This window comes from Furipterus horrens, unplaced genomic scaffold (genome assembly GCF_987537825.1).
Source record: "Furipterus horrens unplaced genomic scaffold, mFurHor1.1.pri manual_scaffold_1, whole genome shotgun sequence".
Taxonomy (NCBI): domain Eukaryota; kingdom Metazoa; phylum Chordata; class Mammalia; order Chiroptera; family Furipteridae; genus Furipterus; species Furipterus horrens.
In genome coordinates this window covers 95,955,329-95,968,913 of record NW_028327171.1, presented here as the reverse complement: position 1 = coordinate 95,968,913, position 13,585 = coordinate 95,955,329, and the positions used below count along the sequence as shown (strand labels likewise).

Below are 13,585 nucleotides of genomic sequence, written 5' to 3'. Positions count from 1 at the left end.
ATCAACAAACAACTTGTGCTGGAGAGGAAGCAGAGAAATGGGAACCCTGGTGCATTGCTGGTGGGAATGCACACTGGTGCAGCCACTATGGAAAACAGTTTGGAATTTCCTCAAAAAACTAAAAATGGAACTGCCTTTTGAACCAGCAATTCCATTACTGGGATTATATCCGAAAAATCCTGAAACACCAATTCAAAAGAACCTATGCACTCCAGTGTTCATAGCAGCACTATTTACAATAGCCAAGTGCTGGAAACAACCTAAATGCCCATCTGTAGATGAGTGGATCAAAAAACTGTGGTACATTTACACAATGGAGTTCTATGTAGCAGAAAGAAAGAAGGAACTTCTACCATTTGCAACAACATGGATGGAACTAGAGAGAATTATGCTTAGCGAAATAAGCCAGACAACGAAAGAAAAATACCTTATGCTGTCACCTATTACAGGAAACTAATGAACAACACAAACAAATGAGCAAAATTGAACCAGAGGTATGTAAACAAGGAGTAGACTAACAGTAACAAGGGGGGAGGTGGGAGGGAGAAAAGGGGGTAAGAAGGGGAAGTGTCAAATCAAAGAACATGTATAAATGACCCACAGACATGGGCAACTGAGTGGGGACTGAATGTGGGGGAAGGGAGGGGCAGGATACAGGGAAGCAAGAGGGGGAAAAAAAAGTGAGACAACTGTAATGGAAAAACAAAAAAAAAATTTTTTTTAGTGGGGGAAAATGAAAATATGAAGAATGGAAATGCCAGTTCAGTGAATATTAGGACAAAGATTTTCCTTCACGTTGTATATTTTTCTCCCTATTTGATCTCTCCAGAGTTTGGCATTCTAAGCAATAAGTAATGACTTAAGTTTCTTTGCATAGAACTAATAAGACCAGTTGTTAATAGAGGTTCCTTTTTCTGACCAAGCCTTTGACTGGAATGTCAAGCCTAAAGGAGACATACTTGGGCTCAGGTTGTTACCAAAAAGCCCTAAGGAACTGGGAATGACTTTCAAAGGTAATAAAAGCCCGCGAAATAAAAGGCCTGCTGCCATGGTTGGTTGTGCGGTCCACAGCAATCTCTCCAGGGAAGGAACGAAGGTTGTTTTCCTGAAAGATGGCTAGAAGGGACCTTAAGGCACAATAGAAAACCAGAAAGACTTGGAAAGGACAGGTGTGTACAGGCAAGGATGAATGCCAGGTATGTGGCCCAGCTTCTGTGCCCTGAAGAGCAGACTGGGGGCCACCCTAAATGTTCCTTGGGTAAGTTCCAGCAAAACAGAACTAAAGATCATAAGTGATCATTTGCTGCTCTTGTTATGTTTATGCAAATGAACAGGATAAATTAAAAATGGACTTAATGTAGTCCCTTTAAAGACAAGGAGAGTAATCTTAGGGAGAAAAATCATTATTTAAGGAAAATCACAATGATCAGTGGCAGACTGTAAAGTAGGGTAGCTAACCATCTTAAAAGTTTCTTCTCATTTAAAAAATGGTTTCACTTGAAAATTAAACCATATCTGTGATATCACCAAAGAGATTCAAGTTGCAGGCAAGTAGAATGTCAAGTGCCTTGCAACTGGATGTCTTCCCAATAAGACAGTCTTACAGAGTTTGAGACTTGTTTGTCGGTTATGTTACATAAATTAACATGTGTTTTCTGTTTTCAAAGAGCATAAGCCTATGACCGCATTACCTGAGTGATTGTCTGTACACATAAGCCTCACTTAATCCTCTCTGCAGCGCTGCCTCCTGAGACTCAACAGTTTGGCTGAACTAAATGGCTGGGTTGGTGAAGAATGGGGTGGTCTGTGGGCTTCACTTTAAAACTGAATTCTCTTTTCTATCCTAATGGCTTGGACAGAAAGGGCCCAGAGGTCTGAGAGGGAGGAAACATAAACTATTTCCCTCAGCCCAAACTAAGTATAATGGGAAAAAGGGTTTTGGACAGCTGAGATGTGCCTAGCACACCTTCCTCCAAAGAAGCCCCCTTTTTTTTTTTTTCCTCCTAATGTGGAACATTGAAAAATTAATCCTTGCCTTTTGTCACCTAGTAGTTATGGATTGAATGATGCTTTTTAACCCTTTTTGCCAAATCTGTTGCCCCCAGAACACAACAAGGATGCCAGCCTGCTAAACCAAGCACGCCGTTGTCCGGAGACAGCCAACTGACCTGGAGTCTGCACAATCCTTCCCCATGTGGGAAGGCCACCCTCCCCTCCACACCCCCACTATTATTAGGGATTTCTGGACTCAAGGGTAGGCAGGACGATGACCATGTCCAGCTTGAAGCAGCTAGAGGAGCTTGAGACCTTCGCCCATTGTCCTTTACAAGATTACAAAGGGTCTTAATATCTGAGAGAGAGGGATAGTTATTTTTTACGAACCATGGGTATGGACTTGGGGGGGGGATGCTGGGGGAGGGAGAGACTGGGTAGAGGGGAGTAAAGGGGAAAAATTTGGAACTACTGTAACAACATAATCAATAAAATATACTTAAAAAAAAAATCTGTCTAAGAGGATCCAAGATGGTGGAGAAGTAAGTGGAAGCTACACTAACCTCCTCCCAGGACCAGTCTGGACTTACAACTTAATTATGGAGAAATCATCTGGAATAACCAACTGAACACTAGCTGGAGAGAAGTCCTATAACCACAGAGAGAAAGAAAAGGCCGCTTCATCACGATGTGACTGATAGAAAGCGTGGAGAGGCGAAATGGCTGGCTGGGCTCTCACGGGTGGCAGCTGAAGGGACTGAGAATGAGTGCAGCAGCTGGGAGTTCCTCCTGAGAAGGGCATGGTCTAAACCCCCAGCTGGGCTTCACAGCCTACAGCAACAGAGCAGAAAGTAAAATACTATACAACGGTGAAAAGTGGGAAACCCACAGGGTTTCTTACTAGCCTGAGAGAAAAAGTTGGAGAAAAACAATTCTTAAGTGGATCACATACGAAAATATTTTGGCACCCACTTGCCCTGGGCTCGAGCACAGGGAGGGCAGAGAGGACTAGAGACACTTGGGAAGAATTAGGGGTGGTGGCGTTGGGGGGAGAGCTAGGGGGGACAGTTGACCGGGTCCCAGTGCTGACTCATTCCCCATACTGTGGGCGGACCGTTCTGCTCTGGGTGGCGTCAGCATGAGGGGAGGCGGAGGTTCTGCCTTCAGGAGTTGGGCTGCCCCATCCTTGGTCCTTACGCCTGACAGCTGATCACAGACTGAATATATTAACAACTAAAAGAGATGGAAAAAGGCAGTAGATCTCTGGTAGTATCCAACAGGCTGCCTAGGCCCAGACTGGTACATGATCTGACACCACCAGGCACAGATCCAGGAAGTCCAAATCAATCTAAAAAGCAGCAACTAACAAGAAGAGTCACAAATATGGGAGACAGAGAAACAACCCCCCATTGAAAAGAAAGGAAGAATCCCCAGAAAGAATGCTAAATGAAATAGAGGTAAGCAAACTATCAGACATGGAATTCAAAAGATGGATTATAGGGAAGCTCAATGAGATCAGCAAGCTCAAAGAAAACTACAAAGACCTCCAAAAAAACTCCAGTGGACTCCAGGGAAACTACAAGGAACTTCCTGAGAATTACACCAGCATTAAAAAGGAGATGGAAGCTATCAAGAGCCAGGAGGAAATGAAGAATATAATCTCTGAATTGAAGAACACGGTAGAAGGAATTAAAAGCAGGCTAGAGGAATCAGAAGATCGGATCAGCGAGGTGGAGGACAATGTAGAAAAAATTCCCAGACAGTACAACAAAATGAAAAAAGACTAAAAAAGAATAAAGAGGTTCTAAGACAGCTGCAGGACAACATGAAACGTAATAATATCCATATCATAGGAATTCCAGAAGGAGAACAAGAGGAGAAAGGGATAGAAAACCTCTTTGAAAAACTGATGACAGAAAACTTTTTTAACATAATGAGAGAAAGAGTCACACATGACCAGGAATCACAGAGGGTCCCAATGAAGATGAACCCTAACAGGCCCACTTCAAGACACATCATAATTAAAATGCCAACATTCAAAGACAAAGAGAGAATCCTAAAAGCAGCAAGGAAGAAACAACTAATAACATACAAAAGAGCTCCAATAAGGCTATCATCAGATTTCTCAGCAGAAACACTACAAGCCAAAAGGGAATGGCAAAAAATATTCCAAGCAGTGAAAAACAAAGACCTACCACCAAGAATACTTTACCCAGCAAGGCTTTCATTCAAAATGGAAGGTGAAATAAGGAGTTTTCAAGATAAAAGAAGGCTAAAAGAATACATCTCCACCAAACCAGCATTGCAAGAGATGCTAAAGGGTCTGCTTTAAGAAGATGAAGAAACAGAGAGAGACAGAGAGGAACACAAGTACAAAATGGGGGAAATGACAATGAATAAGTACCTATCAATAATAACATTAAATGTAAATGGATTAAATGCACCAATAAAAAGACCTAGGGTAGCTGAATGGATTAGAAAGCATGATCTACATATATGCTGCCTACAAGAGACCCACCTTAGAACAAATGATCTACACAGACTGAAAGTGAAGGGATGGAAAAAAGTATTTCAAGCAAATGGGCATAAAAAAATGCTGGGGTAGCAATATTTATATGAGACAAAACAGATTACACAGAAAAGGCCATAAAAAAGAGACAAAGAAGGACATTTTGTAATACTTGAGGGAAAAATACATCAAGAAGATATAACCCTTGTAAACATATATGCACCCAACATAGGAGCACCCAGATATGTAAAAAAGTTTTTGAAAAATTTCAGGAAGGATATAGATAGCAAGACACTCATGGTAGGGGCTTTAAAACCTCATTGTCAACAATGGACAGATCTTTGAGGCAAAAAAGCATTGAACAACACTCTAGATCAAATGGACTTAGTCGATATATATAAAACTTTTCATCCCAAAGAAGCAAAATATACATTCTTTTCAAGTGCACATGGAACATTTTCAAAGATAGACCACATAGTAGGACTCAAAATAAGCCTCAACAAATTCAAGAAAGATGAGATTATATCAAGCATCTTCTCAGATCACAATGGCTTGAAACTAGAAATCAACCTTAAGGAAAAAACTCAAAAACTTTCAAACTCATGGAGAATGAATAACATGCTATTAAATAACAAATGGGTTAACAATGACATCAAGGAAGAAATCAAAGAGTTTCTGGAAACAAATGATAATGAACACACAACAACCCAAAACCTTTGGGATACAGCGAAAGCAGTCCTGAGAGGAAAATTCATAGCTATACAGGCCTATGTAAAAAGAATAGGAGATCTCCAATAAAAAAATCAAACCCTACAGCTACAAGAACTAAAGAAACAACAACAAACAAAGCCCAGAATAAGTAGAAGGAAGGAAATCATCAAGATCAGAGCAGAATTAAGTGACATAGAGACCAAACAAACAATTCAAAAGATCAACAAAAGTAGGAGCTAGTTCTTTGAAAAGATAAAATTGACAAGCCTTTAACCAGGCTCATCAAGAAAAAAAGGGGACCCAAATAAATGAAATCAGTAATGAAAGAGGAAAAATCACAACTGATACCACTGAAATACAAATGATTGTAAGAAATTATTACGAAAAACTGTATGGCAAGGAATTTGACAACCTAGATGAAATGGACAAATTTCTGGAAACATATAATCCTCCAAAACTGAATCAAAAGGAAGCTGAAAGCCTGAACAGACCAATAACAACTAGTGACATTGAATCAGTAATCAAAAACTGGCGGCACACAAAAGCACTGAACTGGATGGCTTCACAGGTGAATTTTACAAAACATTTAGGAAAGAACTAATTTTTATTCTTCTCAGATTATTCCAAAAAATCCAAGAAGAGGGAAGACTCCCAAACTCTTTCTACAAAGCCAGTATTACCCTAAGTCCAAAACCAGGTCAAGACACAACAAAGAAAGAAAACTACAGGCCAATATTGCTGATGAACATAGATGCTAAAATCCTCAACAAAATATTGGCAAACCGAATTCAGCAACAAATCAGGGAGATCGTACACCACGCTCAAGTGGGATTCATCCCAGGGATGCAAGGATGGTTTGATATTCACAAATCAATAAACCTAATACACCACACAAACAAAATGAAAGACAAAAATCACATGATCATATCAATAGATGAAGAAAAACATTTGATAAAGTACAACACCCATTTATGATGAAAACACTCAGCAAAATGGGAATAGAGGTAACATACCTCAACATAATAAAAGCCATATATGAGAAACCTGAAGCCAAAATCATGCTCAATAGGCAAAAACTAAGAGCATTCCCCCCAAGGTCAGTAACAAGACAAGGATTTCGACTCTCTCCACTTCTATTTAACATAGGTTTGGAAGCTCCAGCCACAGCAATCAGACAAGAAAGAGGAATAAAAGGCACCCAAATTGGAAAAGAGGAAGTAAAACTATTATTATATGCAGATGACATGATAGTCTCACAGAGAACCTTACAGAGTCCACTAAAAAACTACTCGACCTAATAAGTGAACTTGGCAAAATAGCTGGGTACAAAGTCGATATTCAGAAATCAAAGGCATTTCTGTACACCAACAATAAAATATCAGAGAGAGAAACTAGAGAAAAAAATCCCATTTACCATAGCAACAGGAAAAATAGAGTACCTAGTAATAAACTTAACCAAGGAGGTAAAAGACCTGTAGTCAGAAAACTGCATAACCCTGAAGAAAGAAATTAAGGAAGATACAAATAAATGGAAGCAAATACCATGTTCATGGATGGGAAGAATCAACATCATTAAAATGTTCGTACTACCCAAAGGAATTTATATATCCAATGCAATCCCTATTAAAATACCAATGACATATTTCACAGACCTAGAACAAATACTTCAAAATTTATATGGAACCAAAAAAGAGCCGGAATAGCCACAGCAATCTTGAGGAAGAAGAACACAGTAGTAGGAATCACAGTACCTGATATCAAACTATGCTATAAGGCCACGGTAATCAAAACAGTCTGGTACGGGCATAAGAACAGACACAGACCAATGGAACAGAATAGAGAGCCCAGAAATAAACCCAGGTCTATATGGTCAATTAATATTTGGCAAGGGGGAAGGAACATCAAATGGAGTGAAAAGAGCCTCTTCAACAAATAGTGTTGGGAGAACTGGACAGGGACATGCAAAAAAATGAAACTAGACCACAAACTTACACCACACACCAGAATAAACTCAAGATGGATCAAAGACTTGAATGTAAGCCATGGCTCCATAAAAGTCCTAGAGGGAAACATAGGCAGAAAAATTTCAGATATCCCACAAGGCAACATTTTCACTGATATATCTCCTAAGGCAAGGGAAATAAAGGTAAGAATAAACAAATGTGACTACATCAAACTAAAGAATTTCTGCTCAGCAAAAGAAAACATCAGCAAGATGAAAAGGGAACCAACCATATGGAAAAATATATTTGCCAATGATACCTTAGACAAGGGATTGATCTCCAAAATATATAAAGAACACAAACAAACAAGGAAAATTGAACCAGATGTATGTAAACAAGGGGTAGGCTAACAGTGACAAGGGGGAAGTGGAGAGGGAGAGAAGGGCGTAAGAAAGGGAAGGGTCTAGTCAAAGAGCATGTATAAATGACCCATGGACATGGACTACTGGGTGGGGACTGACTGTGGAAGAAGGGGTGGGCAAGGTGCAGGGAAACAATATGGAAAAAAGTGGGACAACTGTAATAGAAAACAAACAAACAAAAATTTTTAGTTGGGAAGCCCTGGCTGCTGTGGTTCAGTGGATTGAGCGTTGGCCTGCGAGCCAAGTGTCACTGGTTCAATTCCCAGTCAGGGCACATGACTAGGTTGCACGTCATGTCCCCAGTTGGGGGCACAAGTTAGAGGCAACCACACAGTGGTGTTTCTCTCCCTCTCTTTCTCCTTTCCCCTCTCTCTAAAAATAAATATATAAACAAAACAACAAACAAACAAATAAGTAAATAAATTAAAAAATAACTTTAGGCCTTGCAGACGCCGCCGCCGCCGCCCCGGATATTCCTGCATCCAGCCATGGTCAACCCCACCGTGTTCTTCGACATCGCTGCCGACGGCGAGCCCTTGGGCCGCGTCTCCTTCGAGCTGTTTTCAGACAAAGTCCCAAAGACGGCAGAAAACTTTCGTGTTCTGAGCACCGGGGAGAAAGGATTTGGTTATAAAGGTTCCTGCTTTCACAGAATTATTCCGGGATTTATGTGCCAGGGTGGGGACTTCACACGCCACAATGGCACAGGCGGCAAGTCCATCTACAGGGAGAAATTCGATGATGAGAATTTCATCCTGAAGCACACAGGTCCTGGCATCTTGTCCATGGCAAATGCTGGACCCAACACAAACGGTTCCCAGTTCTTCATCTGCACGGCCAAGACCGAGTGGCTGGATGGCAAGCATGTGGTCTTCGGCCAGGTGAAAGATGGCATGGGTGTTGTGACAGCCATGGAGCGCTATGGGTCCAGGAATGGCAAGACCAGCAAGAAGATTACCATTACTGACTGTGGACAACTCTAATACATTTGACGTGGGTTTTATTTTAACCACCAGACCATTCCTTCTGTAGCTCAGGAGAGCACCCCTTCACCCCTCTCTGCTTGGAAATGTTCTGTAATCTTCGTGCTCTCGCCGCAGTTCATTGGGTTCCATATTTTCCTTACCCCTTCCAAGTCTAGCTGGGTTGCAGAGTTAAGTTTATGATTATGAAATAAAAACTAATCAACAAAAAAAAAATAACTTTAGTGGGGGGGGGGGAAAGAAAATATAAAGAATGAAAATGCAATTTTAGTGAATATTAGAAAAACAAGGATTTTCCTTCACACTGTAAATTTGTCTCCCTACCTGATCCTTCCAGAATTTGACATTCTAAAGAAGTAATCAATGACATAAGGTTCTCTGCACAAAACTAATAAGACCAGTGATGCTGGAAATCAAGGTTCCTAAACTGAGGCATGCCCTCATGCCTCTCGGTCCAGGTGCTCTATGATCCGAGCTGGCGAGCTGGACTCGCTGGCGCTGACAGTCTTTGACTGATCAGGCTAAGGGTTTTAAGACATTCTGTGACTTAAAAGGAATCTTTCAGAGTACTCCATCTTCCCTGATGTTGCCAAGGAAACCAAACAAAGCCAAAAACAGGTGGTGTTTAACCCTGTGTGCTTTCTGTTAAAGTTTAAGGAACAGTGTGGCTGTTCCCATAGTTTTAAAAGAATAGATGATTGAATTCCTATTTTTTGTTTTTGATAGAAATCATTCTTCATAGTTTATATATTAACCTCCCATTGTTTTAATCCCAAGTAAGTAATTGTATATTGTAATCAATACTGGAATGTACCTGTGAGCCCATTCTTTACCCTCCCTATTGATTTCTATACTTGCAAAACTCAATAAAAGGAGAGGTCTTTGCGCCGCTCGCTGCTGACCTGCCAGAGCATGCACCAGCCCTCCATATGACCCATTCTCCTTGCTGGAATTACTTCCGTGCCCTCACCACATTTAATACAACAGACCAGTTGTTAATAGAGGATTTTTTTTTGTTTTTGTTTTTTTTTCACCAAGACTTTGACTGGAATGTCATGCCTAAAGGAGATATGCTTGGGCTCTGAATGCTACCAAAAAGCCCTGAGGAACTGGGATTGACTTTTGAAGGTAATAAAGGCACATGAGAAAAAAAGCCCTGGTACCTTGGTTGGTTTTGCGGTCCTCAGCAATCTCTCTATGGAAGGAACGAATGTTACTTTCCTGAAATGGCTAGAATGGTCTTTAAGGCACAATGGAAAACCTGAAGGACTTGGCAAAGACAGGTATGTGGCTCAGCTCCTGTGCCCTGAATGGTAGGCTGAAAATCACCCTAAATGTTCCTTGTGTAAGTTCCAGCAAAACAGATGTAAAGATCATATGTGATCATTTGTTGCTCTTGTAGTGTTTATGCAAATGAACAGGATAAATTTAAAATGGACTTAATGCAATCCCTTTAATGACAAGGAGGGTGATCTTAAGAAGAAAAATTGTCGGGACTTCCGGCCAAGATGGAGGCTTAGACGGACACGCTAGGTCTCCCTCTACAACTAGAGAGGAATACAACTACTTCAAAACAAAGGATAACTAGAAATTCCAGAAAATAAAACTACACGGAAGTCCAACATATGAAGTTATAAACCAGCGGTGCCATTTGGGCAGGTAAGAGTTAAAGAGGGCAGTGCTGTTTGCGGTCGCACCCGGAGCGGCAGGCGGCGAGGAATCCCGGCTGCGCAAGCCCCTGGCGGTGCGCGACCCTGGCGAGGAGTCCCGGCTACACAAGCCCCTGGCAGTGCGCGACTCCGGTGCTGGGGAGAGCGGCCGCCGCATCGCCTTGAACAGTGAGGCCCAGGGAGATGGGAGGACGGATCCCGGTCTCCTAGCTGAATAACTGTGTGAATCCATCTTGGACCCCCGCCCCCAAAGAAAGCACCACAGGGCTGCGAAATAGGTCGCGGACAGGCAGGCGCCGGTCGCTGATTTGTGACGCCAAACGGCGCCGGTCGCTGGGTCATTACGAGTACACAGGCACTGCCCCCGACAGCCGGCCCAAGAAAACAAAACGCATCTGTCAAAATGAGGCAGACAACTATAGAAATACCGGTGACACAACTCACCAGACAGCAGATAGAGAACCTGACAGATGAACAGATAAGAAACCTGTCAGAGGCTCAGTTCTGGGCCATTGTTATCAGGTGGCTTACAGAATTCACAAAAGAGCAGGAAAAAGATAAGAAAGAAGCGAAAAAATTTCATAACGAAAGGAACAAAACCGCATACGAGAGAGAAGGTGAGAAAAAATCCAGAGTTCATTTCAACAAACTGGAATATGGAGAAGGAACAAGCAGTCAACCAATGCAGCGAGAGGAAATGGGAAGCAACAATGAGAGGATCAGAAACCTCTGGGACAGCTATAAAAGGCCCAACATAAGAATCATTGGTTTGCCAGAGAATGAGGAAGATGAACTAGAACTTGAAAAATTGAGTGAAAATATAATAAAGGAGAACTTCCCAGACTTGGGGAAGGGAATAGACTTGCAGGTCCAGGAAGCAAGGAGAGTTCCCAAGAGACTGGACCCAGGGAGAACCTCTCCAAGACACATTATAATCAAAATGTCAAAAATTAAAGATAAAGAGAGAATCTTAAAAGCAGCAAGAGAGAAGAAAAGAATTATGTACAAAGGGGTCCCAATTAGACTATCAGCTGACTTCTCAAGGGAGACCCTACAGGCAAGAAGGGACTGGCAAGAAATATTCAAAGTAATGAAAATCCAAAACCTACAACCACGAATACTCTATCCAGCAAAATTGTCATTCAGAATAGAAGGACAGAGAAAGTGTTTCCAGGACAAAATAAAACTGAAAGAGTTCATTAGATCCAAACCACTGTTATATGAGATGTTAAAGGGACTGGTTTAAAAAAACAGAAGCTAGGGAGATGAAACAAAGGCAAACTAAATAGGCAACGAGAGTGGAAAAGGAACTGTGGGTACGGGAAGCATATTGGGGGGAGGTCAACAGGGAGGGGGAGTGGGGAAAGGGAGGGAGATGATATAGGAATTGGGGATCAAGGTAGGAGGGAATGGAATAGACGGAGAGAGGTTGGGAGGAACTGTATGCACAACTAATGGACATAATCTAAAAGGGGGGGGACAACTGGAGGGAGGGGGACCACCGGGTGGAGGGGAGCAGAGGGAAGGGAAATTGGCACAAATGTAATATTTTAATCAATAAAACACATTAAATCTGAAAAAAAAAAAAAAAGAAGAAAAATTGTGATTCAAGGAAAGTCACAAGGCTCAGTGGTAGACTATAAAAGAGTGCAGCTAACCGTCTTTAAAGTTTCTTTGCATATACAGTTTGTTTTCATTTGAAAGTGAAACTAGACTATGGCATCATCAAAGATGCTTAATTTACAGGCAAGAAGAATGTCAAATGCCTTGCAATTGAATGTCTTTCCAATAAGACAGTCTTACAGATTTAGAGACTGGTTTGTGGGTTATGTTGCATAAATTAACATGTGTTTTCTTTTTTTTTTTGAGTGTTTGTCTGTACGTATAGGCCTGACTTAATCCTGTCTGCATTGCTGCCTCCTGAGACTCAACGGTGTGGCTGAACTAAGTGACTGGAGTACGACAAGGATGCCAGCCTGTTAAACCAAGCAAGCCATCATCTGGGAACAGCCAACTGACCTGGAGTCTGCAAGATCCTTCTCCATGTGGGAAGACCACCCTCCCCTCCACAGCCCTACTCTTACTAGGGATTTCTGGACCCAAGGGTAGGTAGAATGATGACCATGCCCAGCTTGAAGCAGCTAGAGGAGCACAAGACCTTTGACCATTGTCCTTTATAAGATTATAAAGGGTCTTAAGTCTGAGAGGGAGGAAATTGTTATTTTATATTGTTACAAAAAATTAATTAATAATTTTAAAAAAGAATAATATGGGAAAGGATGAAGTCAGAGAGCTTGTATGCACGACCCATGGACATGAACTGGTGGGGGTGGGATTGCTGGGGGAGGAGGGGTACTAGGTGGAGGGGAGCAAAGGGGAAAAAAATTGAAACTATTGTAACAATATAATCAATAAAATATACTTTAAAAAAATCTGTCCTTGTTTCCTCCCTTCTGCTTGAACATTAGCCACCATCATGAACGACACAGTGACTATCCGGACCAGGAAGTTCATGACCAACAGACTGCTTCAGCAGAAACAAATGGTCATTGATGTCCTTCACCCTGGCAAGGCAACAGTACCCAAGACAGAAATTCGGGAAAAACTAGCCAAAATGTATAAAACCACACCCGATGTCATCTTTGTGTTTGGATTCAGAACCCGTTTTGGTGGTGGCAAGACAACTGGCTTTGGCATGATTTATGATTCCTTGGATTATGCAAAGAAAAATGAACCCAAACATAGACTTGCAAGACATGGCCTGTATGAGAAGAAGAAGACCCCAAGAAAACAGAGAAAGGAACGCAAGAACAGAATGAAGAAAGTCAGGGGGATTGCAAAGGCCAATGTTGGTGCTGGCAAAAAGAAGGAGTAAAGATTCTTCAGTGACTTTATCTGTGCTGATGATGCAGATTTTTCATGAGGATTAATAAAAGACCTTTTATGTTTCTGGTTCTTTGAAATATAAAAAAAAAAAAAAAAAAAAATCTGTCCTCAAGAGAGAATCTTAAACTCAATGTACTATAAGCATGAATGATTACTAACAGCTGACCTTTACAACAATCTCAATTAAGATATCATCTAAACAAGGATAAATCTTTGACTGCAAGAACTACAAAGTCCATGGAAAAGAGTTTTCCATGATGATTCTTCCCATGACAAATTTTGCTAGAGCCCTTGGGTGTTTTTTTAGATTTGAAAATAGCCATATTTTATCTACCTCTCTATCACAGACAAGTAGTAATACAACTTACTCTTTCTTTCTCAGAACAACACAAAGAATGATAAGTAGAAAATTTATAAATGCAACAACTACATGCAGCTAAATATAAGAAAAAACAGAACTACCTGAAAA

General features: G+C 41.2%; 2 pseudogenes; both read left to right on the top strand.

Moving 5' to 3' along the window:
* Positions 1-8,033: 8,033 nt before the first annotated feature.
* Positions 8,034-8,735, top strand: LOC150021529 (peptidyl-prolyl cis-trans isomerase A pseudogene; annotated as a pseudogene).
* A 3,956-nt stretch (positions 8,736-12,691) lies between these two features.
* Positions 12,692-13,179, top strand: LOC150021528 (small ribosomal subunit protein eS24 pseudogene; annotated as a pseudogene).
* The last annotated feature ends 406 nt before the right edge of the window (positions 13,180-13,585 follow it).